The sequence below is a fragment of the Bos grunniens genome, chromosome 7 (genome assembly GCF_055505025.1).
Source record: "Bos grunniens cultivar Pamir isolate PY7600 chromosome 7, Bosgru_T2T1.0, whole genome shotgun sequence".
NCBI classification, from domain to species: Eukaryota; Metazoa; Chordata; class Mammalia; order Artiodactyla; family Bovidae; genus Bos; species Bos grunniens.
The window spans coordinates 73,721,520-73,748,469 of record NC_141171.1 but is presented as its reverse complement, the minus strand read 5'-3'; the positions used below and the strand labels follow the sequence as shown (position 1 = coordinate 73,748,469).

Genomic DNA, 26,950 nt, shown 5'->3' with positions numbered 1-26,950 from the left:
ATTATAAATTCAACAAAACAAGGTTCTTAGGTCCACTGAAAGATACATATATTATGTTCAAGCAGGTTTATTTTCCCTTGTAAAGGTCTAAATTAAAAATAGCTCATATTTCTAATCAATAGTTGAATGCATATATACTGTGCATATGTGACTTGTACATACACATACATCTGGGAGTAAAAACATCAAGATGCTAAAAATTATTCCCTGTGAGTGGTGAATTATGAATTTTTTTTAAATAAATTTCTCTATCTTCTGTTTCCTAAGCTTTCTGCAATGAGCATGTACTACTCTTTAAAATCTGAAACATACATACAAACCAAAAGATCTTATTAAAAGCAAACAAAGAGAAACTGTGAGATGATGCCTTCTTTAGAAAACTCTTGACTTGATCAGTGTCACAAGAAAATTTCAGGAAACAAGAAGTGGCACCCAGAAATTGAGAGCATTACATTTACAAATTAGCAGATACCCTTCCATTTAGCTTCGGGCAGAATAAAAGACCTGAAGGATTTTCACACAAATTCTTTTAAGCCTTTGAGGAAAGTCTCAAGCCTACTGAACCCCAAGGCACTGATAGCTGACTACCCATACTGATAGATGACTACTAAAATTAGAATCTTCCCTTTGAGGATGACACAATGGTAGCCTAAGTGAATTTTGCTTTTTCTTGAGTAAAAGCTAGGAACAAGGTACCATCTGGTAGGTGTAAGTACACATGTCAGTGTGTAAGAATGCATCGTGTCCTTTTGAGAACAGAAAAGTGACTGCAAAATCAAAAGTTCACATTTTGAACAATTATTTCATGTGACTACTTACTTTATAACCAGTCGTCTTCCTAATATTTTCTGGATTAAAAAACAATGGATTACAGAATACTTTTCATAACATTCTAATCATGTTCATAAATTGGATTAAAAATTACATACATCTTAAAATATGAAATGGAGTTTCAATATGGGTGACCACACATATTCCTAAATATATTAATAATTGACATTTTTATAGTAAGATGATGAAGGATGGCATATGACTTTTAAAAGATTTTCTACAGAAAACTAAATTACTTCACAAAGAAATAATTTGAATAGCATTTGACCACTTATATTTATCTATGTTCATTTATTTATATTTATAATATCTATTCCAAGTTTATAAATGCAGCAATATTCTAAAAAAATAGTACCAACCTAAAATCAACAACTTGAATAATAAAGTTATGTGCACCACAGAGGGTGAAGAAGATAATTTAACTTTAGAAAAATTAGTGTATTAATTACGAAATGAAAGTAGAAAATCCACTGATGTGAATAGATATTTTTAAGTTTGATAAAATTCACTGTAGTAGCAAGCTATTAATAGAAAAGTCCTGATAAATTTCTAACAGATTTCTACTTCTAAGTAGAATACATAATTGTTATAGGTCAAAGCTTCTACTGAATCATCAAGACGAAGCCAAATGTACTATAAAAATTGTGTTTTTAAAGATACCAGAGGACAAAGCAGTGCAATGAAGATGGGGAAACAGTGAGGGCAAATAACATTTCAGAGAGGGGAGCATCTTTCTGAAGTGAGGGTATAATTTCCAGCTGGCCAACTGTTTCTCTCACTGTTATTGTTGTTTTTCTCCCTTGAGAGATTTTGCTAATTGTGGGGTTAGGTTGAGGCTCTGGCTTATCCGAGGCAGATGGCTTATGCTGGAAACTAGGAAAGCTTTAGTGAGAGTATGGGGCTATGATAACAAACTGGAAATATTGTAGAGGCTGAAATTCATGGCTAAGCTTCCCCAGGAGACATTTTCTGCATTTGAAGACTGCATGGGATTCAGAGGATCTAGGACCAAAGCAGAGTGGTACCTCTGGAATTTTCACTTTGCTTAGAAGACAAAGAACTAATGGAGGTCTGCCTCAGACTCCCGATTTGTCTCAGTCTCAACATATCTATGGCAGCCCACTCCAGTACTCTTGCCTGGAAAATCCCATGGACGGAGGACCCTGGTAGGCTGCAGTCCATGGGGTCGCTAAGAGTCGGACACGACTGAGCGACTTCACTTTCACTTTTCACTTTCATGCATTGGAGAAGGAAATGGCAACCCACTCTAGTGTTCTTGCCTGGAGAATCCCAGGGACAGGGGAGCCTGGTGGGCTGCCGTCTATGGGGTCGCACAGAGTCGGACACGACTGAGGTGACTTAGCAGCAGCAGTAGCAGCAAGATATCTGCCAAATGTTGAAGCTTTCTAGGACAAGAAGTTAAAAAACTAGGCTCAAAAGCTCAATAGAGCTAAATGGAATATCCTGGATTCATATTTATTTTATTATAATTGTATTCATTTATCTATTTTTGGCTGTGCTAGGTCTTTAATAGCTGGGCAGGCTTTTCTCTAGTTGCAGTGAGAAGGCGGGCTTCTCATTGCCATGGCTTCTCTTGCTGTGGAGCACAGACTCTAAAGTGTGCATGCTTCAGTAGCTGCCACACGTGGGCTCAGTAGTTGCCGCTCCCAGGCTCTGGAGCGCAGGCTCAACAACTAAGTGCATAGGTTTAATTGTTCTGTGGCATATGAGATCTTCCCAGATCAGGGATAAGAACCAGCGTCTTCTGCATTGCAGGCAGATTCTTAACCACTGAACCAACAGGGAAGACTTCCTGGATTCTATTAGTGCCAAAGAGACACAGATTCTCAAGCTCCCAATAAAAAGCCAGTGGGGATGGGAGTGAGTGGCACATACTCAGAACAGGAATGATTATCACAGAACTCAGGGCAGTGATTACCTCCAGGAATGGAAGCATGCTTTGAGTGAAGGAGGGAGGGCATCAATATGTTTTTGATAGCAGCTTGATGAGTTTTTCAGCTTTTACTTAAATAGGAATTATGAATAATTAAATTAAAAGACGCTTACTCCTTGGAAGAAAAGTTATGACCAACCTCCCATATTGAAAAGCAGAGACATTACTTGCCAACAAAGGTCCATCTAGTCAAGGCTATGGTTTTTCCTGTGGTCATGTATGGATGTGAGAGTTGGACTGTGAAGAAAGCTGAGCGCCGAAGAATTGATGCTTTTGAGCTGTGGTGTGGGAGAAGACTTTTGAGAGTCCCTTGGACTGCAAGGGGATCCAACCAGTCCATTGTGAAGGAGATCAGCCCTGGGATTTCTTTGGAAGGAATGATGCTAAAGCTGAAACTCCAGTACTTTGGTCACCTCATGCGAAGAGTTGACTCATTGGCAAAGACTCTGATGCTGGGAGGACTGGGGGCAGGAGGAGAAGGGGATGACAGAGGATGAGATGGCTGGATGGCATCACCAACTCGATGGACGTGAGTCTGAGTGAACTCCGGGAGTTGGTGATGGACAGGGAGGCCTGGCGTGCTGCGATTCATGGGGTCGCAAAGAGTCAGACACGACTGAGCAACTGATCTGAACTGAAGTGAGAAACAATATTGTAAGATCATTTAGTCATAAATTAGTAAAATAAATATAATCATTCCGAAAAAAACAGCTTCTCTCATTGTCATCAACCTCACCTTAACTTTTGACAGTAGTCTAAAGTTACTTGGTATTGATACATCTTTTAGTCTGCTTGAGCTGGCATTATAAAACACCTTAGACTGGATATGTTTTCTCATGGTTCTAGAGGCTGGAAGTCCCAATCCAGGTCCAGCAGTAGGGAGAGCTCTCTTGCTGGCTTGCAGATGGCCACTTTGTCCTCATATACCCTTTCCTTTCCAAGTAAGCTGGGAGATTCTGGTGTCTTTAGACAGTAATCCTATCATATCTGGACTCCACCCTTATGACCTCATTTAACCTCAACTACCTTCTTAGAGGTCTCATTACCAACTATGGCCTCACTGTAGGTTAGGCTTTCAATGTACGAATTTGGAAAGTACACCAGCATTCAGTCTGTAACAGCAAGACATAGATATTTTCCCTTTTATAAATATAAATGTACTGATAAATAAGGACAAAGTCCTTAAGCCAAAGTATCTGTTCACATTTTATGAAGGACTGGTTGAAAACCTATCCTGAGGAAAGATATTTGATAGTCACACTTCTTTTGGTTAAAGTTTACTGTTAAGAATATTCACTCTCTTGCTTTTTATTAGCATATCTCTATAAATATATTAAGGAGAAACTTGTTTCATGTGAATTTATACTACTATAAAAAAGAAGCTATCATTGGATCTCATTATGGACTCAGTATAAACAATGGACTTGCAGTGTATAGAACCTGCCAGAGTCTTGGGTATGTGGATTGGGCAGTTATTTCCTTCTTACAAGCAAATGCATTAGCAGCTATGAGGTCCTTGAACTTCCAGAAAATTGACAATATTCACTTCCAAGTAGAGACTTAAAAACTAGAAGAGTAATATGAAGAAATAAAGTGGGCAATGAACTGGACATGGAACAACAGACTGGTTCCAAATAGGAAAAGGAGTACATCAAGGCTGTATATTGTCACCTGGCTTATTTAACTTATATGCAGAGTATATCATGAGAAACACTGGACTGAGAGATGCACAAGCTGGAATCCAGATTGCCAGGAGAAATATCAATAGCCTCAGATATGCAGATGACACCACCCTTATGGCAGAAAGTGAAGAGGAACTCAAAAGCCTCTTGATGAAAGTGAAAGAGGAGAGTGAAAAAGTTGGCTTAAAGCTCAACATTCAGAAAATGAAGATCATGGCATCTTGTCCCATCACTTCATGGGAAATAGATGGGGAAACAGTGGAAACAGTGTCAGACTTTATTTTTTGGGGCTCCAAAATCACTCCAGATGGCGACTGCAGCCATGAAATGAAAAGACGCTAACTCTTTGGAAGGAAAGTTGTGACCAACCTAGATAGCATATTAAAGAGCAGAGACATTACTTTGCCAACCAAGGTCTGTCTAGTCAAGGCTATGGTTTTTCCAGTGGTCATGTATGGATGTGAGAGTTGGACTGTGAAGAAAGCTGAGTGCTGAAGAGTTGGTGCTTTTGAACTGTGTGGTCCAACCAGTCCATCCTAAAGGAGATCAGTCCTGGATTTTCATTGGAAGGACTGATGCTAAAGGTGAAATTCCAATACTTTGGCCACCTCATGCAAAGAGTTGACTCATTGGAAAAGACCCTGATGCTGGGAGGGATTGGGGGCAGAAAGAGAAGGGGATGACAGAGGATGAGATGGCTGGATGGCATCACCGACTCGATGGACATGAGTTTGGGTGTACTCCGGGAGTTGGTGATGGACAGGGAGGCCTGGCGTGCTGTGAATTCATGGGGTCACAAAGAGTCGGACACGACTGAGTGACTGAACTGAACTGAGGCATAGGGATCATGTGAAACTTTTTGTTCACTTGGTGTATAAAGTCCTGAAATGCCTGCCTCACTGCAATTATAATGAATTGGAGTAAGGTCTATCTTACAGCATGGACTTCTCTTCCCTGTTCAAAGACCCAATATGAAAGTGGATTCTGAATAACACCTTTCTAAATTTCTAGTGTTCATCTTTTTTTTTTTCAATTTCCATTCTTCTTTACTTTTTTCAAGATGAATAGAAAGGAAAATTATCAATTTCATACTGTGATTTTCTTAAAGTGAAGGAAGGGAAAGAGGAGAAGATGATTGCAAAGTAATTATACGTCAATAAAAAAGTATTCACTTTTCACGTGGTAAAGTCAGAATGTTGTGTTAGTCTCAGATCTCTCTCCTGAAGAAGACAGAGATGGCCAAGAAGAGCATGAAAAATGCTCAATATTGCCAGTTATTCAGATCAGATCAGATCAGTCGCTCAGTCAAGTCCGACTCTTTGCGACCCCATGAATCACAGCACGCCAGGCCTCCCTGTCCATCACCAACTCCTGGAGTTCACTCAGACTCATGTCCATCGAGTCAGTGATGCCATCCAGCCATGTCATCCTCTGTCGTCCCCTTCGCCTCTTGCTCCCAATCCCTCCCAGCATCAGAGTCTTTGCCAATGAGTCAACTCTTCGCATGAGGTGGCCAAAGTACTGGAGTTTCAGCTTTAGCATCATTCCTTCCAAAGAAATCCCAGGGCTGATCTCCTTCACAATGGACTGGTTGGATCTCCTTGCAGTCCAAGGGACTTTCAGGAGTCTCCTCCAAAGCCACAGTTCAAAAGCATCAATTCTTCAGCGCTTAGCCTTCTTCACAGTCCAACTCTCATATCCATACATGACCACAGGAAAAACCATAGCCTTGACTAGACGAACCTTTGTTGGCAAAGTAATGTCTCTGCTTTTCAATATGCTATCTAGGTTGGTCATAACTTTCCTTCCAAGGAGTAAGTGTCTTTTAATTTCATGGCTGCAATCACCATCTGAAGTGATCTTGGAGCCCAGAAAAATGAAGTCTGACACTGTTTCCACTGTTTCCTCATCTATTTCCCATGAAGAATTGGGACCAGATGCCATGATCTTTGTTTTCTGAATGTTGAGCTTTAAGCCAACTTTTTCACTCTCCACTTTCACTTTCATCAAGAGGCTTTTGAGTTCCTCTTCACTTTCTGCCATAAGGGTACTGTCATCTGCATATCTGAGGTTATTGATATTTCTCCCGGCAATCTGGATTCCAGCTTGTGCTCCTTCCAACCCAGCATTTCTCATGATGTACTCTGCATATAAGTTAAATAAACAGGGTGACAATATACAGCCTTGACGTACTCCTTTTCCTATTTGGAACCAGTCTGTTCCATATTCAGTTCTAACTGTTGCTTCCTGACCTGCATACAAATTTCTCAAGAGGCAGATCAGGTGGTCTGGTATTCCCATCTCTTTCAGAATTTTCCACAGTTTATTGTGATCCACACAGTCAAAGGCTTTGGCATAGTCAATAAAGCAGAAATAGATGTTTTTCTGGAACTCTCTTGCTTTTTACATGATCCAGGGGATGTTGGCAATTTGATCTCTGGTTCCTCTGCCTTTTCTAAAACCAGCTTGAACATTTCGAAGTTCACGGTTCACGTATTGCTGAAGCCTGGCTTGAAGAATTTTGAGCATTACTTTACTAGCATGTGGGATGAGTGCAATTGTGCGGTAGTTTGAGCATTCTTTCCCATTGCCTTTCTTTGGGTTTGGAATCAAAATAGACCTTTCCAGTCCTGTGGCCACTGCTGAGTTTTCCAAATTTGCTGGCATATTGAGTGCAGCACTTTCATAGCATCATCTTTCAGGATTTGGAATAGCTCAACTGGAATTCTATCACCTCCACTAGCTTTGTTCGTAGTGATGCTTTCTAAGGCCCACTTGACTTCACATTCCAGGATGTCTGGCTCTAGGTGAGTGATCACACCATCATGATTATCTGGTTCATGAAGATCTTTTTTGTACAGTTCTTCTGTGCATTCTTGCCATCTCTTCTTAATATCTTCTGCTTCTGTTAGGTCCATACCATTTCTGTCCTTTATCAAGCCCATCTTTTCGTGAAGTGTTCCTTTGGTATCTCTGATTTTCTTTAAGAGATCTCTAGTCTTTCCCATTCTATTGTTTTCCTCTATTTCTTTGCATTGATTGCTAAAGAAGGCTTTCTTATCTCTTCTTGCTATTCTTTGGAACTCTGCATTCAGATGTTTATATCTTCCTTTTCTCCGTTTCTTTTCACTTCTCTTCTTTTCACAGCTATTTGTAAGGCCTCCCCAGACAGCCATTTTGCTTTTTTGCATTTCTTTTCCATGGGGATGGTCTTGATCCCTGTCTCCTGTACAATGTCAGGAACCTCATTCCATAGTTCATCAGGTACTCTATCAGATCTAGACCCTTAAATCTATTTCTCACTTCCACTGTATAATCATAAGGGATTTGATTGAGGTCATACCTGAATGGTCTAGTGGTTTTCCTACTTTCTCCAATTGAAGTCTGAATTTGGCAATAAGGAGTACATGGTCTGAGCCACAGTCAGCTCCTGGTCTTGTTTTTGCTGACTGTATAGAGCTTCTCCATCTTTGGCTGCAAAGAATATAATCAATCTGATTTCAGTGTTGACCATCTGGTGATGTCCATGTATAGAGTATTCTCTTGTGTTGTTGGAAGATGGTGTTTGTTATGACCAGTGCATTTTCTTGGCAAAACTCTATTAGTCTTTGCCCTGCTTCATTCTGTATTCCAACGCCAAATTTGCCTGTTACTCCAGGTGTTTCTTGACTTCCTACTTTTGCAGTCCAGTCCCCTATAATGAAAAGGACGTCTTTTTTGGGTGTTAGTTCTAAAAGGTCTTGTAGGTCTTCATAGAACTGTTCAACTTCAGCTTCTTCAGCGTTACTGGTTGGGGCATAGACTTGGATTACTCTGATATTGAATGGTTTGCCTTGGAAACAAACAGAGATCATTCTGTCGTTTTTGAGATTGCATCCAAGTACTGCATTTCAGACTCTTGTTGACCATGATGGCTACTCCATTACTTCTGAGGGAGTCCTGCCCACAGTAGTAGATATAATGGTCATCTGAGTTAAATTCACCCATTCCAGTCCATTTCAGTTTGCTGATTCCTAGAATGTCGACATTCTCTCTTGCCATCTCGTTTGACCACTTCCAATTTGCCTTGATTCATGGACCTGACATTCCAGGTTTCTATGCAATATTGGTCTTTACAGCATCGGACCTTGCTTCTATCACCAGTCACATCCACAGCTGGGTATTGTTTTTGCTTTGGCTCCATCCCTTCATTCTTTCTGGAGTTATTTCTCCACTGATCCCCAGTAGCATATTGGGCACCTACTGACCTGGGGAGTTTCTCTTTCAGTATCCTATCATTTTGCCTTTTCATACTGTTCATGGGGTTCTCAAGGCAAGAATACTGAAGTGGTTTGCCATTCCTTTCTCCAGTGGACCACATTCTGTCAGATCTCTCCACCATGACCCACCCATTTTGGGTTGCCCCACAGGCATGGCTTAGTTTCATTGAGTTAGACAAGGCCGTTGTCCTAGTGTGATTAGATTGACTAGTTTTCTGTGAGTATGGTTGTGAGTATGGTTTCAGTGTGTTATTAAGACACTGGCATCCACATGCCAGGTATTAGAGAAATGCAAATCAAAACTACAATGAGGTTTCACCTCATACTAGTAAGAATGGCTATCACCAAAAGTCTACAAACAATAAATGCTGGAGACGGTATGGAGTGGGTATCCTACACTGTTGATGGGAATGTAAATTGATATAGCCACTGTGGATAAAGATTCCTTAAAAAGCTAACAATAGAAATGTCATATGATCCAGCAATCCCATTACTGGACATAAACCCTGAGAAAACTATAATTCAAAAGCACACACGTACACCAATGTTCACTGCAGCACTATTTACAACAGCCAGGCCAAGGAGTCAATCTAATTGTCCAACACATTTTTTTAACAATCCTTTTTCCCTTAAACCTTCAACAATTCTAGAATTTCCAATTCAATCTTTAAACTATGAAAAATGCTTTAGGTAGTTTGGGTAGTCCACCAAACCACTGACATTTTCAAATGATGTTTAAAAGACTCTCTAACTTCAAACTTTAAAAATGAACCATCAATTTTCGTCGTCTCACTGTTGTTTTAGAACTGCAATTAAACATGCCATATGTTAGCTAATCTGCAAATAATACATCTGTGATCATTTGTGGAGTTTCCCTCCCCCGGACTTCTATTCCAAGCTCCACGGAAGCAAAGAAGTGCCTTGTGAGTTAGTTACCACACTTCCCTTCTAGGGGCTGAAGATTTTGAAGGCCTCCATTTAGCCATGCAAGATCCGAATTTAGCATAATAGGATAGATTCATGGAGGGGAAGGGAGACAGAGGGATGACAGGACTTTTATCACCTTTTTATCAATAGTAAAAACAATAATAATAATAAATAGTCTTTATTAAGTCCACAATTAACAATTCTGTTATGATTCATGCATAATACCTGGTTTTACCCTCAAGAAAATATAATTGAAGAGACAATGTACAGACAACTACACAGAACCACAAATTGTATGAAGTAATATAGTAATGGGAATAAAGTATGGATTCACACAGTTAAAGGAAAAGAAAACAAATCACATTTTTGCAATTCATCTTCTCTCCTTCAGGAAACCACTTTTCAAGATTTCACATATTGTTACTTCATCCATATATAATTTTCTCACCTGCCCTTGGCCCTCCCCACATCCACAGACAGATGGAAATCATCCTGCTCCATGTTCTCACAGCACTTAGCACAGATTGCTAAGACCTTTATGTTCTGAGCCTTCCCCTACAGCCTGTACATAAAGAGGATTACGACTTCACACCAAAGCTGTTTTGTTTTGTTAGTTTTACACAATGGATAGGAAAGTGTTGCCTGCTTTCTGTGGGTGGGTGGCTGGGGGGTAAGTGGTTTTGTCTTGAAGAATCTAGAACAAAGGAGGATGGGAGAAAGACCAGAGGTCTTGGACCAAGTTCAAGAGGGAATGTCTATCTCTATGCCTAGATATTAAAAAAGATATATTAATGAATCAGACCTTCTGTAATGGCCTCTAGAATCACAGATCCATGGCTTCATGGACATGTAGCATAACTATTCTACTTGTCACAATACACTGAAATAATTTAAGTTTATTTTTGTTGTTGTTAAGTCGTGCTAAATCGTATCTGACTCTTTTGCGACCCCATAGACTATAGCCCACCAGGCTCCTCTGTCCATGGGAGTTATGTAAAAAGGGGCTGTGGGAGTAGATAGGGAAAGATTATCTCCAACAGTTACACTCTAGTGGAGCAATATTTTGATATGGTAACCGTCAGAGATATGTTTCCCTATCAACTCTTCCCACCGTCGTCTTTTTACGTAGCTTGTCACATTAAAATAGATCAGAGTGATGAGTCAAAGGCACAGGAAGAAAAAGTAAAACAAACAATAAAACCAACTCTTGAAACTTTTTGGAGAGAATTTTACTTTGAAAATAAAATTTCATTTATATGGGCTTGCTAATTTAGAATTCAAAAGGCTAGGGCTTTGAAAGGAGTCTATACCATAAAAATATAGTTGAAATAAAATGAAGACAATCAAATCTGATCTCACCCTTAAAGCATAAAAATGGCACTCAATAAGATTAGAGAGTTTTGTGGGACCCTATACAAAGATAACATAGATTATGCAGGGACATGGAATGACTGACTGTCCCAGGAGCCAATGGGCATCTGTGGCACACCTATAGACATCAGTGAGTGCCATCAAATGTTCATATGGAGGTCACAATCCATATAAGAACTCTTAGTCCTCATTAGCAGTAAGAATATATATCTGTCACACCCTTTTCAAATTATTCCTCGCAAAAAAGGCCATTCTTTTTTTTTTTTTTTTAAGGCCCTTCCTTTTGTCAAGAATGCAGAATGCTAAAAACATCAGTGGAAACAAAGGAGGCCAGAGGAAAAAAAAGTTATGATAAAACAAGCAGGGGAACTTGAGATATCTAGAGGGCAGGTGGTAGTTTGAGAGTAGAAACCCTCAGATTGTACACATATATGGGACTATAAGGAACTGCCTGAAATCTCTTCCTGTATTAGTGGTTCTCAACCAGGACAAATTTGTCCTTTCCTTCTGGAAATATCTGACCACATCTAGAGACAATTGTGATTGTCACACCTTTGCAAGGGGGATGTACTGTTGGCATCCAGTGGGTAGACTGCCCAGCAATGTCACTAAATATTCTACAATTCACAGAAAAGCCCTTCACAGGAAAGAATTATTCAATTATTTGGTCTAAAATGTCAATAGTGCCAACTTTGAGAAACCATGCTCTATAGCATGACCTAGTTAAACAAGATTTTGTTATGCTTACTCTGTGTTAGACCATAACCTACTGGAGGATACCTAGGAAATTTTATTTCTATTTGTCTAGATATTAAGGATAAGCAGAAAAATATTCTCTGTAAGTGGGAGAGTAAACTCTTAAGATGTTTTCTTTAAATTCTTAATAAAAGAAACAACCAGCATACTATTTCCTTTTATGAAAATATAAAATACCTGTGTACATTACAATAAAAGTATTTTTTCTGAATAATAACTAATATTGAAACTTAATGAATGAAAATAGAGATTTATTTTCTCACAGTCTCTCTGAGTCAGAAATCTGGGAGTAGTTTAGCTTGTGTTCCTCTGATTTAACTTCTTACAGGAGGTTTCAAGCAAGCAGTCGACAGGGCTGCAAACTTAACTGGTGCTAAAGGATCCACTTCCAAGGTCATTCATGTGATTCTCAGGCTTTCATTTCTTACTGTATGTTGAACTGACAGCCACAACTCATAGTTACACAAAATGGGTTTGTCTGTACTGTAGCTCACAACAGGATGGTTGGTTTTCTCCATAGAAGTGAGCCAAGGAGCAAAGAGAGGGAAAGGAAGAGCGGTGAGGGGGAGAGAGAGAAACCATAGTCTTCTATAACCTAGTATCAGAAATGACATTATATCACTTCTGCATTATGCTATTCATTAGAAGAGAAGAGAAGCAATAATTTTAGCTCACACTCAAAAAGCAGAATACCCAAGGACAAAAAGACCAGGAAGTATAGGTCACTGAGGAGACAGCACAACCCATTTTATTGATCACGATGCTGAGAATTCAGTAAGGTTCAATAAATCATATCACTATGGGCTTCCCTGGTGGCTCAGTTGGTAAAGAATCTCCATGCTGGAGACCTGAGTTCCATCCCTGGGTTGGGAAGGTCCCCTGGAGAAGGGGAAGGCTACCCACTCTAGTATTCCGGCACAACCCATTTTATTGATCATGATGCTGAGAATTCAGTAAGGTTCAATAACTCATATCACTATAAAAGATGGATCTGATATTTAAACCCAGGACTCTCAAGACCATGTAATTAGTTATTTATCTTTCAAAAACAATTTATTGTAATAATTTGAGTGTATTTATGAGATTGTTGATTATTTTAAATGATTAAACTTTGGTATATTTTGGTATATTTTCTACCTCTGGACTTCAGTTAAGTTTAGGTTTATCTGCATAAACTAAAAGCAACAACAAAATTACAGCAACAACCATGTTAGCAAGATGGACTTTTTCTCTCTCACACATAAAAGAACTCTGGAGGAAGACAAGCCAGGACAAGTAAGAAACCTCTACACTGTGATTCAGGACTCCAGGTTCTGATGGCTCTGTTTCGACATTCTAGCACACAGCTTCTGTTTTTATTTAAGCTCACCTCACATTCCAAGATGGCTGTTGGGAGTCTAGAAATTCATTGCTTGACAAAGGAGCATGGGAAAAAAACAGCTGCATTTTTCCAGCTGAAGTTAACACCTAAAGAGCTTTCTGAAAATGTCACACAATGCTTTCCCTTACACTTCCTTGGCAATAGCTAAGTCATACGACCATGCATAAATGTAAGACTGGCAGGGAGATACACTCATTTGTTCTGTGCAGCAAGATGTTTGTTCATAGTTTAAAAAAAAGAATTCTAATACTGAAAAGGAAGAAGTGAATAAATACTGAGATAGGAAAATGATTGTCTTTGCTTCTCTGAATTATAAAACTGATGCTTTCTCATTAAAGACTGTGTGGATAGTAGAGAAATGCAGAAGAAGAGATAAAACATCGCGTATAAGCCCATTTCCTCCAGATAATCTGTTCTTTACATCCTTGTGTACTTTTTTCCTTTGTAAATAGTTTGTGGGTTGCTTCTTTTTTTAAAATTCTGTATGAGGGCATGAGGATTTGCAAAGGTGGGGATAAAAAGAGTGCGGTGGGAGTGAAGAAAGGACAGCTAGACTAGCTTTGAGGGTTTATACAGGAACAATGATCGTTAATAAGGCCTGAGAATAAAGGACCTGAAGATAAATAGGATTGTTTCCTGCATTTGGCAGGATGGAGATTTTTCACAAAATACATCTGAGGACTTACTTTAGGAATTTCAAGATGTTTATAATATTGTATGGAAGGAAAAGACTAGAAATAATAAGTTGAACAAGCAATTATAGTGACAATGTAGTCCTGAGATAATAATACCCTAAAGAATGGTACATAAAATGAAAAGGAATAAACAGATGAGGCAAAGTAACACTGCACACATAGAAAATGATGCAATGTGATCTAAGCTAGATAAATAGTTAATGTTAAGATTTCTCTTCCTTATTTCAGAGTGTGGATGTAATAAAATAATAGGTAGTAAAATAAGGCTAGGATTCCCAGGTGGCGTGGTGGTGATGAATCCTGTTGCCAATGCAGGAGACTCGGGAGATATGGGTTCAATCCCTGCACCAGGAAGATCCACTGGAGGAGGAAATGGCAACCCACTCCAGTATTCTTTTGTAGAAAATCCCATGGACAGAGAAGCCTGGCAGGCTACAGTCCATTGGGTTGCTCAGAGTTGGACACAATTCTGAAAGAGATGGGAATACCAGACCATCTGACCTGCCCCTTGAGAAACCTGTATGCAGGTCAGGAAGCAAGAGTTAGAACTGGACATGGAACAACAGACTGGTTCCAAATAGGAAAAGGAGTATGTCAAAGCTATATATTGTCACCCTGCATGTTTAACTTGTATGCAGAACACATCATGAGAAATGCTGGGCTGCAGGAAGCACAAGCTGGAATCAAGATTGCCAGGAGAAATATCAATAACCTGATATGCAGATGACACCACTCTTATGGCAGAAAGTGAAGAAGAACTAAAGAGCACTTTGATGAAAGTGAAATAGGAGTGTGAAAAAGTTGGCTTGAAGCTCAACATTCTGAAAACTAAGATCATGGCATCCGATCCCATCACTTCATGGCAAATAGATGGGGAAACAGAGGCTGACTTTATTTTTCTGGGCTCCAAAATCACTGCGGATGGTGACTGTAGCCATGAAATTTAAAGATGCTTGCTCCATAAATGCTGGAGATGATGTGGAGAAAAGGGAACCCTCTTACACTGTTGGTGGGAATGCAAACTAGTACAGCCACTATGGAGAACAGTGTGGAGATTCCTTAAAAAACTGGAAATAGAACTGCCATATGACCCAGCAATCCCACTGCTGGGCATACACACCGAGGAAACCAGAATTGAAAGAGACATGTGTACCCCAATGTTCATCGTGGCACTGTTTCCAGGACATGGAAGCAACCTAGATGTCCATCAGCGGACAAATGGATAAGAAAGCTGTGGTACATATACACAATGGAATATTACTCAGCCATTAAAAAGAATACATTCAAATCAGTTCTAATGAGGTGGATGAAACTGGAGTCTATTATACAGAGTGAAGTAAGCCAGAATGAAAAACACCAATACAGTATACTAACGCATATATATGGAATTTAGAAAGATGGTAATGATAACCCTGTATGTGAGACAGCAAAAGAGACACAGATGTATAGAACAGTCTTTTGGACTCTGTGGGAGAGGGAGTGGGGGGATGATTTAGGAGAATGGCATTGAAACATGTATAAGATCATATGTGAAATGAATCGCCAGTCCGGGTTTGATGCACGATTCAGGAAGCTTGGGGCTGGTGCACTAGGATGACCCAGAGGGATGGTATGGGGAGGGAGGTGGGAGGGGGGTTCAGGATTGGGAACACGTGTACACCCATGGCCGATTCATGTTGATGTATGGCAAAACCAATACAATATTACAAAGTAAAAAAAAATAAAAATAAATTAAAAAAAAAGATGCTTGCTCCTTGGAAGGAAAGTTATGACCAACCTAGACAGCATATTCAAAAGCAGAGACATTACTTTGCCAACAAAGGTCCGTCTAGTCAAGGCTATGGTTTTTCCAGTGGTCATGTATGGATGTGAGAGTTGGACTATAAAGAAAGCTGAGTGCTGAAGAATTGATGCTTTTGAACTGTGGTATTGGAGAAGACTCTTGAAAGTCCCTTGGATGGCAAGGAGATCCAACCAGTCCATCCTAAAGGAGATTAGTCCTGGGTGTTCATTGGAGGGATGTTGAAGCTGAAACTCCAAAACTTTGGCCACCTCATGCAAAGAGTTGACTCATTGGCAAAGACTGTGATGCTGGGAGGGATTGGGGGCAGGAGGAGAAGGGGACGACAGAGGATGAGATGGTTGGATGGCATCACCGACTCAATGGACATGGGTTTGGGTGAACTCCGGGAGTTGGTGATGGACATGGAGGCCTGGTGTGCTGTGGTTCATGGGGTCACAAAGAGTTGGACACGACTGAGCGACTAAAGTGAATTGAACTGAGCATTCATGCACAAAATAGAACTACAAGAGGAGAAATATAAACCAAAGTACTATTTAAGGTGATTTGGGATCATAACATTTATAACTGAAGCAGCATCCCCAGTCGAGATGGATAGCAGGGGAAGGTGTCAGAGAGGTAAGTGACAGCAGTCAGGGCAAGCATAATCACACACGGATAGTATTCAGAAAATCACAATGAGGAGGAGGCAGTGCCAACCACAGTCAAACACCCCGTGTGTCCAGAGAGTTGAAGTAAAAGGCTTAGGGGACTGTAGGTAAATGTGATTTGGAAAACTTGAGGAATCCTGGAAAACTTGAAGAATCAAGAAAGGTCAGTCATGCACTAGAACCCAGTTTCATTGTCTTAGAGGATTTTGTTTTTTATTGGTTTTAATTTAATACTCTTTGTTTGATGAAACCACTTGAAAAGTGACTGCAATATTTTGGCTAGTGAGACTCAGTGTTGGATGCTGGTTTGAGTTAGTGAGTGTATTATTTTATTTATGCAGAATATTGGCTTCATCTTTTTAAAGGTTCATCAAGCCTCTACCACTTCCCAAAAGTTAAGTGAATGAAATTCTCCCTTGTCAAATGCCAGATGTCCGGTGTCTTATTTGTGGAATTAAAAATAATTAAGTAAATCACACTTTAATTGTTTTGCTCCATCTCCAGCCCACAAGTCTATCTAGGTCTTTTTTCCAGACAATAGATATATAAACACATGGTAAACTTTTTCATTTCCTTATTTAAATTGTAGACCACAATTCATTCTGCAGTCAGAATTTGAGGCTAAGTTTGCCAAAAAGTTATTAAGCAGCTGTCATAGATCTGGCCTTTTCCATTACTGCTGGAGAAGTGACAGAGTGAAAATACAATTATTTCATTCTTAGAAATGTATCCATTTTTAATTTGTATATTATACAAGTAAAAAAGAAAGCTGATTTTGAGTCCAAATTCTGCCAAATACAAATAGACATGTAGATATCTGTCTCATAGAGCTTTGGAAAGAAAACCATAAAAAGTTTATAGGATAAATCACCACATGGGCATGTTGTATATGTCTGCCCAGTAATACCTAGTAGCTATAATGGGATAAATTAGCCATCTTATTTTTATTGTATATGAATCACATGTTTTTCTAAGTCCAAAAAATAAAGCATGCAAAGTTTACTCTAGAAATTAGAAACTAATGCATAGTGTGGTAAAGTAAAATTTCCATGGCAAAACAGCTAGTAGGGGGAAAATTGAGATTCAAACTCAGATCTGTCCGACTTCAAATTAATTGCTTATCTCAGTATGAAACTAAATCTCATATTAGACCTGACTTCTAATCTTTACTATTATTAACATTAACTCCTAGCTTATCCATAATTGTAAATTCTTAACTTTAAGTAATTGCTTAACATGTCAAGAAAAAAATACTAGTTATATTATACTTTATTATATTCTTCTCTGATATAAGCAAAATAACAGATTTGTTCAGTTAATAACTGTTTATTAAGCAACTAGTATGTCTTAGGTTCTGTACTAGTTTAGAAAAAAAGGTGAAAGTTAGGACAAAATTTACAAATTTCCCAAATTTAAAAAGCACAATGAATTTAAACAGTGGCAGAGTTATAGCAAAAACGGTAATGGATTACTGGGATTATAAATTAGCAAATTAACTTTGAACAGTAATTGTGGATTACCTACTAAAATGGAATATATTGAGTATGATTCTACTTTAGAATGGAATATATTGAGTATGATTCTACTTTAGATTCACAACCCATATATTCATTTGCACATGTGGAAGGAGACACAGAAGAATATTTATTTCAATATTATTTTCAGCACACAAAATAGGTTATGCCCTAAAGTTCAATAGTAAGGTGAATGGTAATATCTACGCTCTAGAATAGTCATATGAAGTAGTTACAGAGATGAGGGAGATTTGTATCTGCTTTTCCAGAGAGAATTATAAGACACTGTGGAGAGAAAAAGGTCTCAAATAAAGTGTGCTAATATTCAAAAGCACAGAGAAATTTTTATTTCTCTCATTTTGCAAAAGACAAAACTATCTGCACAGAGATGAAACACCTTTCCAAGGCTCATTCAGATCCTTGAACACAAACCTAGGTTTATCCGGTGCCTGTAGACCTTACTACAGACCACACTACAGTAGGCCATACTACAGACCATACTCTTGCCAGGAGGCAGTGTTTCCCATTCACCTGATAAGGCTTTTAGGAACCCAAGAGTCTCCAGTTTCTGGAGGGACCAGGCAGAAACAAAAGAAAAACCTTTCAATTCTACCCACAAGTATGCTTACCCAGTTGTTGTAAGTCATAACTAATTTGAGAGGAAAGATTTCTTTGTATCTGGAAAACACAGATCAAATCCAGTAATATTCCAGACAAACCCAAAATTACAGCATATCCACCTGTTAACCCAGTAATGAACCCATTTAACTTTTCATGAAGTCACTCAGTTTTCCCTTAGTATTCTCCAATTTCTTACCCAGTTCAGTGGTATAATCTGAAATTTATCACAGACCTGTACTTATCAAAAGTCCCTTCCTATGAATCTTCTTAAAGATGAAGCACCTTTGCAAAAGTTTCAGGGTGCTATAACAACTGTCTATAAATGACAAAAGACTAAAAAGCACAGTTAAACACCTGATTACAATGTAATCAATAAAGCAACTGGGTTACAATAACAAGAATTATGATTAAATATAATCAGAAGCCTTAAACATCTTCATGCTCAAGCTCAGTCCTGTCTCACTCTTTGTGACCCCATAGACTGTAGCCAGGCTCCTCTGTCCATGGGATTTCCCAGACAAGAATACTGGCGTGGGTTGCCACTTCCTTCTCCAGGGGATCTTCCCGATCCAGGGATCGAAACAGGGTCTCCTGATTTGGCAGGCAGATTCTTCACCTCTGAGCCACCAGGGAAGCCCCAATTTGCTTCAATACCAGGTATCAATTCAGTACTGATATATTCCAGATCACATGAACCTAAAATTCATTTGGGACAGAGAGCCCATGTGGATCATTTATAACTCAACGTCGCAAAAAGAGAAATACCAGTTCCTTCTAGAAAGCTAAAGGCATATGCAAAAACAAACAAACAGTTTTATAATGTCAAAAGAGCCCCATCTTGTCATTTTCCAGGGATTTTTTTTTCAATTTCTAAATAGTGGATTCAGTTTCAACAAATAACAGTAATAGATAATAATACAAATTATTCACTCACATGCTTCACTTTTAGAGGAACCAGAATCAGCATTTATGTTAGCTTACTTCACCTGGACTGTCAGCTCAGCCTCTGTGGCCTTTCTTAATACAAAAAGCAACAGCTGTGGCCCCTTCTCCACCTCTTTGCCCCACAACCTTACCCTACCACTGAAAAGGCAGCCAATATCTCCCCAGCAGCCTTAGGGGTGTCTGCTATTTCTCTGTACCCCCTTAGTAGCCCCTGTTTATCAAGGACAGCCACCACAGAGCCCCACAGACTAGTGCAGGCCATCCCGAGTTTCCCCTGCAGCTTTGGGGATAGCCTCTGGAACTTTTAGGCCCCACCTGTTAGTGGACAGGCACCCCAGGATTAAACCTGCAACTTTCAAATGCTACATTCATCCAAGGGCCCGGGATTATTGCCTGCAATTTTCAGGTCCCACATGTTAGTGGACGGCCCCACAAATTTCCATCCCCTATCTTTACTTCCTGACATCTTGGCACTCACTGGAGCCACCTCAGTCTCTTGGGTGCTCTGCCAACTGCTGGGCTGCACCATGAGTCCTACAAGCCCTAAGCCCTATACTTGGCTAACTTCAAGACCCAAGAAAGAGCCCCGAGTCAGTGACAGAGACATCCTTGGTTTAAAAGATGCAGTAACTTACATGTCTGATGCAAGGTCCTGGAGCAACACTCCATTGTGTGCAGCAGATGCAGGCAGGACGCAGCCTCAGTCTTCACTCCCAGTTTTCACTGCAGAGAGGAGTGGAAGGTTATCAGTTATGGGGGAATTGCTCTCAGGTGGGCTCATCCATGAGCAGGGAAAATAGCAGAAGGCCATGCCCCTATTCCTCTTTGATAAGCCATCACGTGGAGATGTTCTAATCTAAAGGTTACAACAGTCACCAGCTGGGGCAGGGGCAAGTATGTAGGAAGAGCCAACATGTGAGCAGGTGTAGGCGAAGCAGGGACTGACTGAGCAGGGATGTACAGAGAGCAGGAAAACAGCCACCTCGAGTGGCGTGTTCATACAATACTCCTGGACCAGAAACAGTCAGTTACTAGGTGCGAAGAGAAACTTAGAGATTGTCTAGTTCAGTGCCTTGTCCCTTATATACCATGAGGATAATGAGAGGCTTGGCTTTTTCTCTTCTCTGACACCACTTCCCATTTCTACTTTAACGGAGAAGTTGTAAGTTATTGTGAGTTTTCATTTAGGAGTTTGATGGGAATTTTTTAAAATGTTCTATGAAAACACCCATATGAAGAAACCAAATACCTCAAACTGAAAACAAGGAGGGCTTCCCTGGTGGCTCAGTGGTAAATAACCCCCCTGCCAGTGCAGGAGACTGGGGTTCAATCCCTGATGCAGGAAGATCCCACACACCATGGAGCAACTAAGCCCCTGTGCCACAACTACTGAGCCTGTGCTCTAGAGTCCAGAAAGCACAGCTACTGAGCCCACGCACCCTAGAGCCCATGCTCTGCAACAAGAGAAGCCACTGCAATAGGAAGCTCGTGTCCTGCAACTAGAGAATAGCCCCTGCTCACCTCGCTGCCACTAGAGAAAAGCCCGCTCAGCAACGAAGACCCAGGACAGCCAAAAATAAATTTAAAAATAAAAATAAGGAAACTGAAACCCAGAAAGGCAAGCTAGGTTGCCCAGAGCCACAAGGCAAAGAGCCATGAATCAGAGCTCCATCCCCCACGTGCAGACTGCCTTCCCGGCTACCACGCCGCTTCTATGCATTCTCGGATCTTAACCTGAATGCCTCAGAACTGTGAGAAAAAGTCCCTGTTGGAAAAGGCAATCATTCAGGAAATTATCTTAGGAAGGCACCACAAAACAAACAAATGGCGGCTGGGCCAAAAGATGGAAACTAAAGCTGCAGATGGGTAAGAAAGGGTGACGAGAATTGCTTCAAAACGTTTTTTGCTTTCAACATACGTTTTCAGAGGTTCTGCTTTTCTCCTGGAGCTGGAATAAATTTTCAAAGGGGACTAATTGCACTTTCTTAGGGGGAAAAAAAAAGTAATTGCTTTGCAGTTTAATTGAATGAGGATAGATTAGTTTCCGCCGATGGTTTGTCTCCTTTTAGTAATGGAGACTCGCTGAAAATGAGCAGCCGATGAGCAGAGGAAACCAGCTCTCAGGGCCCAGTCTGATGGGCCCTGAATATAAACACTGGTCTCATTTTCTCTGTTGAAATTTTGGGGCATGTTTGTCTTCTTTTGTTCATAATTCATCATTAGTTCCTGTAGCTTTCAAAAGTCACCAAGTAGCTACTAACCTGGAAATACTTTATGATGTTGAATAAAAAAAACAAAAAACAAAACTGCTCTAGAAAACAGGACACCTGCCTCAAAAAAAAAAAAAAAAAGGAAAACTCCTTTTTAACCTTACAGTATCTCCTTTTGCCATCTATAATGAAAACTAAATAAAAATAATTCATTCCAAGAATATTTATTGATTAGTATTTAGGGAGTAGTGAACTCTCACTGTAGGTATTTGCTTTCATATGAAAAGAAGTCAGTTCATGTACCTATTGGCTTCTCTCTGTCTCTCTACATACTGATCTGCTGGGAAGATAGGGACCTTATTTGATTAGAATAATTGAAGAGAATAAACTGGCCAGCCTTAGTTTAGCTCCTTCCAAGGAATCTGGCCTGATTTTCCAGGGGTACATTCTTTTGTGACCTTCCTTGGTGGCTCAGACGGTCAAGAATCTGCCTGCAATGCAGGAGACCCAGGTTTGATCCTTGGGTTGAGAAGATCCCCTGGAGAAGGGAATGGCAACCCACTCCAGTATTCTGGCCTGGAGAATTCCATGGACAGAGGAGCCTAGTGGGCTACAGTCCATGGAGTCGCCAAGGAGTCAGACATGACTGAATGACTAACACTTTCACCTGTCATATTTTTTTCATCAGGCTAGTCTGGTGTTGCCTGAGATACAGAAGGAGTCAGCTAATTCTCCAGTGAGTTGACCCACTTGGTTCTCATACTAGCTTACAGCCAGTAATGTAGACAGTGCTTTTACCCTCACCTACCACTCTTGTTCATTCTCTCTCTCTCTTTTTCTGGAACACATATGGAAAAGATGTGGCCTCTCAGAGACTGTGACACCTTCAGTGTGTCAACTACTCAGCTAGATCTGACTCGCAGTGGTAACACGGGCTGAGAAAGACTTTTCACATGGAGCTTGCAGTCTAGTGGAAGAGACATAATGTCAAAAGGAATAAACACATCTCTAAGATAATTGTTTTATCATGATCTTATGAGACAGAGTAACTACCTGAGGGAGGTTACTTCAACTGAGTAGTAGTGGATGTACGAACTGGGTCTGAATAGAGAGAAATAGGCAAATGAGTGAAAATGTGGGGAAAAAACATATCAGATAATAGGAAGAGGAAGTGAAAAAGACCTTAGCATGTTCAAGGAATAGGCGGAAAAAACGCTAACATGACTGGAGAAAGTGATAGATGGGGAAATGTAGGGATATTAGAATAAAGTGATAAGTAGAAAACATATCTGTTAAAGTTAACATAATGAAAGACACACTTGGGATGTCTTTGGCTGTCCAGTGGTTAAGACTTTGCCTTCCAATGCAGGGGGTGCAAGTTTGACCCCTAGTTGGGGAGTTAAGATACCGTATGTCTTGCAGCCAAAAAAAAAAAAAACATAAAACATGAACAATTTTGTAATAAATTCAATAAAGACTTTAAAAATAGTTCACAACAACAAAAAATATTAAAAAAAAAAGTAATGCAAGAACCATCATTTGATAAAATATCAGAGACGTGCTACTTTTTTTTTTCTTTTTTAGGTGAGCACAGGGAGGTAAATTCAGATCTTTTCTCAAAGGGAAATTTGAAAGTTTACAATAACAAGGAGTTTCATTATTGAAAGAAGATTTAAATGGATATTCTGTTTTCATTGTTTTACTTATTTTTTCATGTCCAACCTCATTCTCCATGTCCATATACAGATCCCCGTATGAAGATGCACAAAAATAAGGAGACTATCATTTTGTCACCTCACTGTGTAACATGAAAACACACACACACACACAGAGTCTGAGGGAGACAGAGAGAGAAAGAACCTATTGGAAGTTTTCAAGAGATAAGTGATTGACAGCTGGAAGTCACAACATCTGGGTTGTTTTAGGTCTATCTCTGACATTAATTGTAGATTAGAACAAGCCCCCTTGATCTCAATTTCTTCATTTAGTAACAATCAGGAGAATCTTGACAATCGTTTCTCTCAGCTATCCAAAGGACTTTTCTATCTCTGAAACATTTCTTAAATTATCTCTCCCCTTCATTCTGATATTCCTCTGATTTTTTTTCTATACCATTTGCCTCTTCTATTTTCACAGTTTATGGAAGTTGATTAACAACATAACAAAGAAAGCAGAGTGCAAAGAGAAATGATGAAAAGCAAGATTAAAGTATGCAGCTCATTTATCTAATAAATAGCACAAAGCTCCTGTGAATTTATTCATTCTAGGAATAGCAGGTTGAAAAAGGTGGAATAAACTCACTTAATTCTGCAGTGTTGACATTGAGTAGGAGCCAGGGCATTGAGCTATTTAGAAAAGCAGACCATACATGGATAGCATAAGAAAGACTGTGTGTGGCCCTCACGGCTGTTTTCTTTAATAGATTAGATGCTAAGATTCAAACAACATTCAAATACTCAGTCTCTCTTTAAACTTTGGAAGGTCTAGCATATATGGCGTACATGTTTGCACTGTAGCAATTATCTGACACTAATAGAAGCTCTCCCCTCTGGAGAAGACATGAATACTTGGGCTTTGTTCATCTACCTTGCTCACTTCATGAATTTATATTGCCTGTCTTGCTTCTATAAGTGGCAAAATTTAAGTCTCATGACTTAAGCCTAGAGAATGCAGGCTGATGTCCCTAAAATTGTAAGGTACTTAGATTAGGCAAACATGGTTCTGAGTATGTGATCTTTACCTGTCCTGTGGTCCTGCACAAATCCCAAATCAGCTTCCGTTTCCTCACTTGCAACATGAAAATGATAATATTTACCTTACAAGGCTGATATGCAAAAAAAGTGTTTCAAATTATTTGAAAGCACAATAAAAAGCAATTTAGAGCTTTCTCATTACGTAGGTATTGCTGAATAAGATTCGACAGGAATTGTAGGTACAGTGCTGGAATTTCTATAGTAAGACCTAATAAAAGAAAGGCAGTGAATGGGCGTCTATTTTGGAATGTTCCAGGCATCCTTACAAACTTCAAGTGATAGCATGTTGATTTTTTCCCATTGGAGAGCAAAGACTTCCATAATAACAATCCATTCTGGTGCTGTCTAATTCACCTCCAGCTTTAGGAGTAGTTGTATGACTCAGACTGGACCCAGTTTAAAACATTGCAACCCTCTTCCTCTCACCTCCTTCATTCATGGAAAGTGATAAGTTCAGGGGTGGGCAACACCCAAACCAGAATTAGTGATATAGATGAAATAGCCCTGGGCTTTTTTTGAGATGATCACAAGAGTGTTTTTCTCACACCTTGTCCTTGAAGTCCTGAGGATGTCACTTTGGACTGGAGCCACCTAGTGGACAGAGTTTGAAAGAAAGTATATCCAAAGAGTCAAGCAAAACTGGCTGAAAAATGGATAGATAAGAAACAAAAAGAGAGAAAAGACCACATGATATTGTTTGGACAGGGATTGAGCTGTTTCTGAAGCTAGCCTTTCACTTTACAGTAAAATCTTTCTTCCCCAGTGCCTGCTTGGTTGATGAATATATTTGAAATTTTCTTCTGCTACTTGTAAATAACACACTGCTATTAATCTTTATCTTTATTGATATCTATCTATCTATCAATCAGGGCTTCCCAGGGGACCCAGTGGTAAAGAATCTGCCTGCCAATGCAGGAGACACAGGAGGCATGGGTTCAATCCCTGGGCCAGGAAGATCCTCTGAAGAAGGAAATGACAACCCACTCCAGTATTCTTGCCTGAAAAATCCCATGAACAGTGGTGCCTGGCGGGGGGCGGGGGGGGGGGGGCTATAGTCCATGGAATTGGAAAGAGTTGGACATGACTGAGCACACACAGACACACACATATCAATCAACTACCTATCATTTCTAGAATTAGTCATTTCAGCATCACTGTTTATTAAAGTGGGTCACTTGGAAAGAACTCACATCATTTATTTCTCAATATGTTTTGTATCCCCTTTCCCCCAAATTAAGATGTATGGATTTTTACTTTAGTAGTCAATTAAATTTTAGTGTTTATCTAAACTATGTGGAGGAGGAAGCAATAAATAGATATTAAATAGTCTAGGTCCCTCTAGGAACTTCCAGCATCTTTGATTCAGAGAAGAACATATAAGGTCAAGAATTTTGAGGACACTTTGCCACCTCAATCTCAGTGAATTGCATTATCAGTCAGCCCTTTTTTGGAGCAGCCGGGGAAATTTCAATATGACTGCTACATTTGATGATACAGAATTATTAATATTATGAGGTAGAGTAAGTACCAGTGTGTTGATTAAATAGACAGTGATCTACATTCTTAGGTGGTGCATGTTGGAGCATTTAGAGACAAAGTGTCATGATGTGTGCAAATTCATTTTTTTAAATATACAGGTGTGCATTGATAATAGCACTTTTTGTTTTGTGAAATTACCTCTCTACCATGATCAGTTCTTATGTTCAATTTTCCATCTCCAGGAGTGCTGGGCTCAGATATGACTGTATACCATCATCCTCTTGCCCACAGTTATTAGTTCAGGATGAGCATGAGAGTCAAGATCAATGAGACACATTCTTGGCATTTGGGCTTGCTAAATTTTGAGTCAGGAGATGCCAAAAACAATTTCATCAGGTTGTAGTGAGGACCTCCATGAAAATGAAGCCAATACAGAAAAAAAAGGTAGAGAAATAGAAACCGATGACTGATAAGAATTCTTGGACTCCCTGGATCGGGCCATGCCCCATATCTGCCTTGAATCTTTTATTTAGACAAACCAATACATTCATGTTTTTAATTTCATCTAATTTGAGTTGAATTTTGTCATTTGTAGCTGGAGGACTTCTTATCAATAGACTACAGCTTTGGCATTTTATGCCTTGATACTGAGTTTTTATAGTCCATTATATTAGTCAAGAATGACTCATACCAATTAGTATTCTCTAATTCACCCCAAAATGAAAGTTATTTAACAGCTTAAATCATCCATGCCTTATACCTCTAAAATATCTCCCATTGGACCTTTACATATTATCATATAGTAGATACTAAGTATATGATGGCTGCTAATACATATTTTTTGATTGATGAGGAATAACTGTGGATGGTTGCTCTCTGTTAAAGTACATTTGATCATAAACTAGTGATACAAAAGGATAAACCTGCCTTCCAGGGGTGGGGGGGGGTGCGTTTAAATACTTTCTATCTTCACCAGTATTGTTCAGAAGTTCAATTTGGCTTATTTACATTTTTGTAGTAAGAAGCACTATATTCATAATAATTGCCTAAGAGTAATAGTGATATTGATAATACCTAATGTTAATTGAATATTTTCTATATGCCAGATAGTCTGCAGGCTA

General features: G+C 39.5%; 1 protein-coding gene across 1 annotated transcript in view; it reads right to left on the bottom strand.

The window, feature by feature from the left end:
• The window catches only part of GABRG2 (gamma-aminobutyric acid type A receptor subunit gamma2), a 243,559-nt gene that overhangs the window by 180,319 nt on the left and 36,290 nt on the right, over positions 1–26,950 (bottom strand). The window contains exon 2 of the mRNA XM_086413766.1: positions 20,023–20,110. The gene's annotated coding sequence lies outside the window, so the exon portion shown is untranslated. The remainder of the gene's footprint in view (positions 1–20,022; positions 20,111–26,950) is intronic.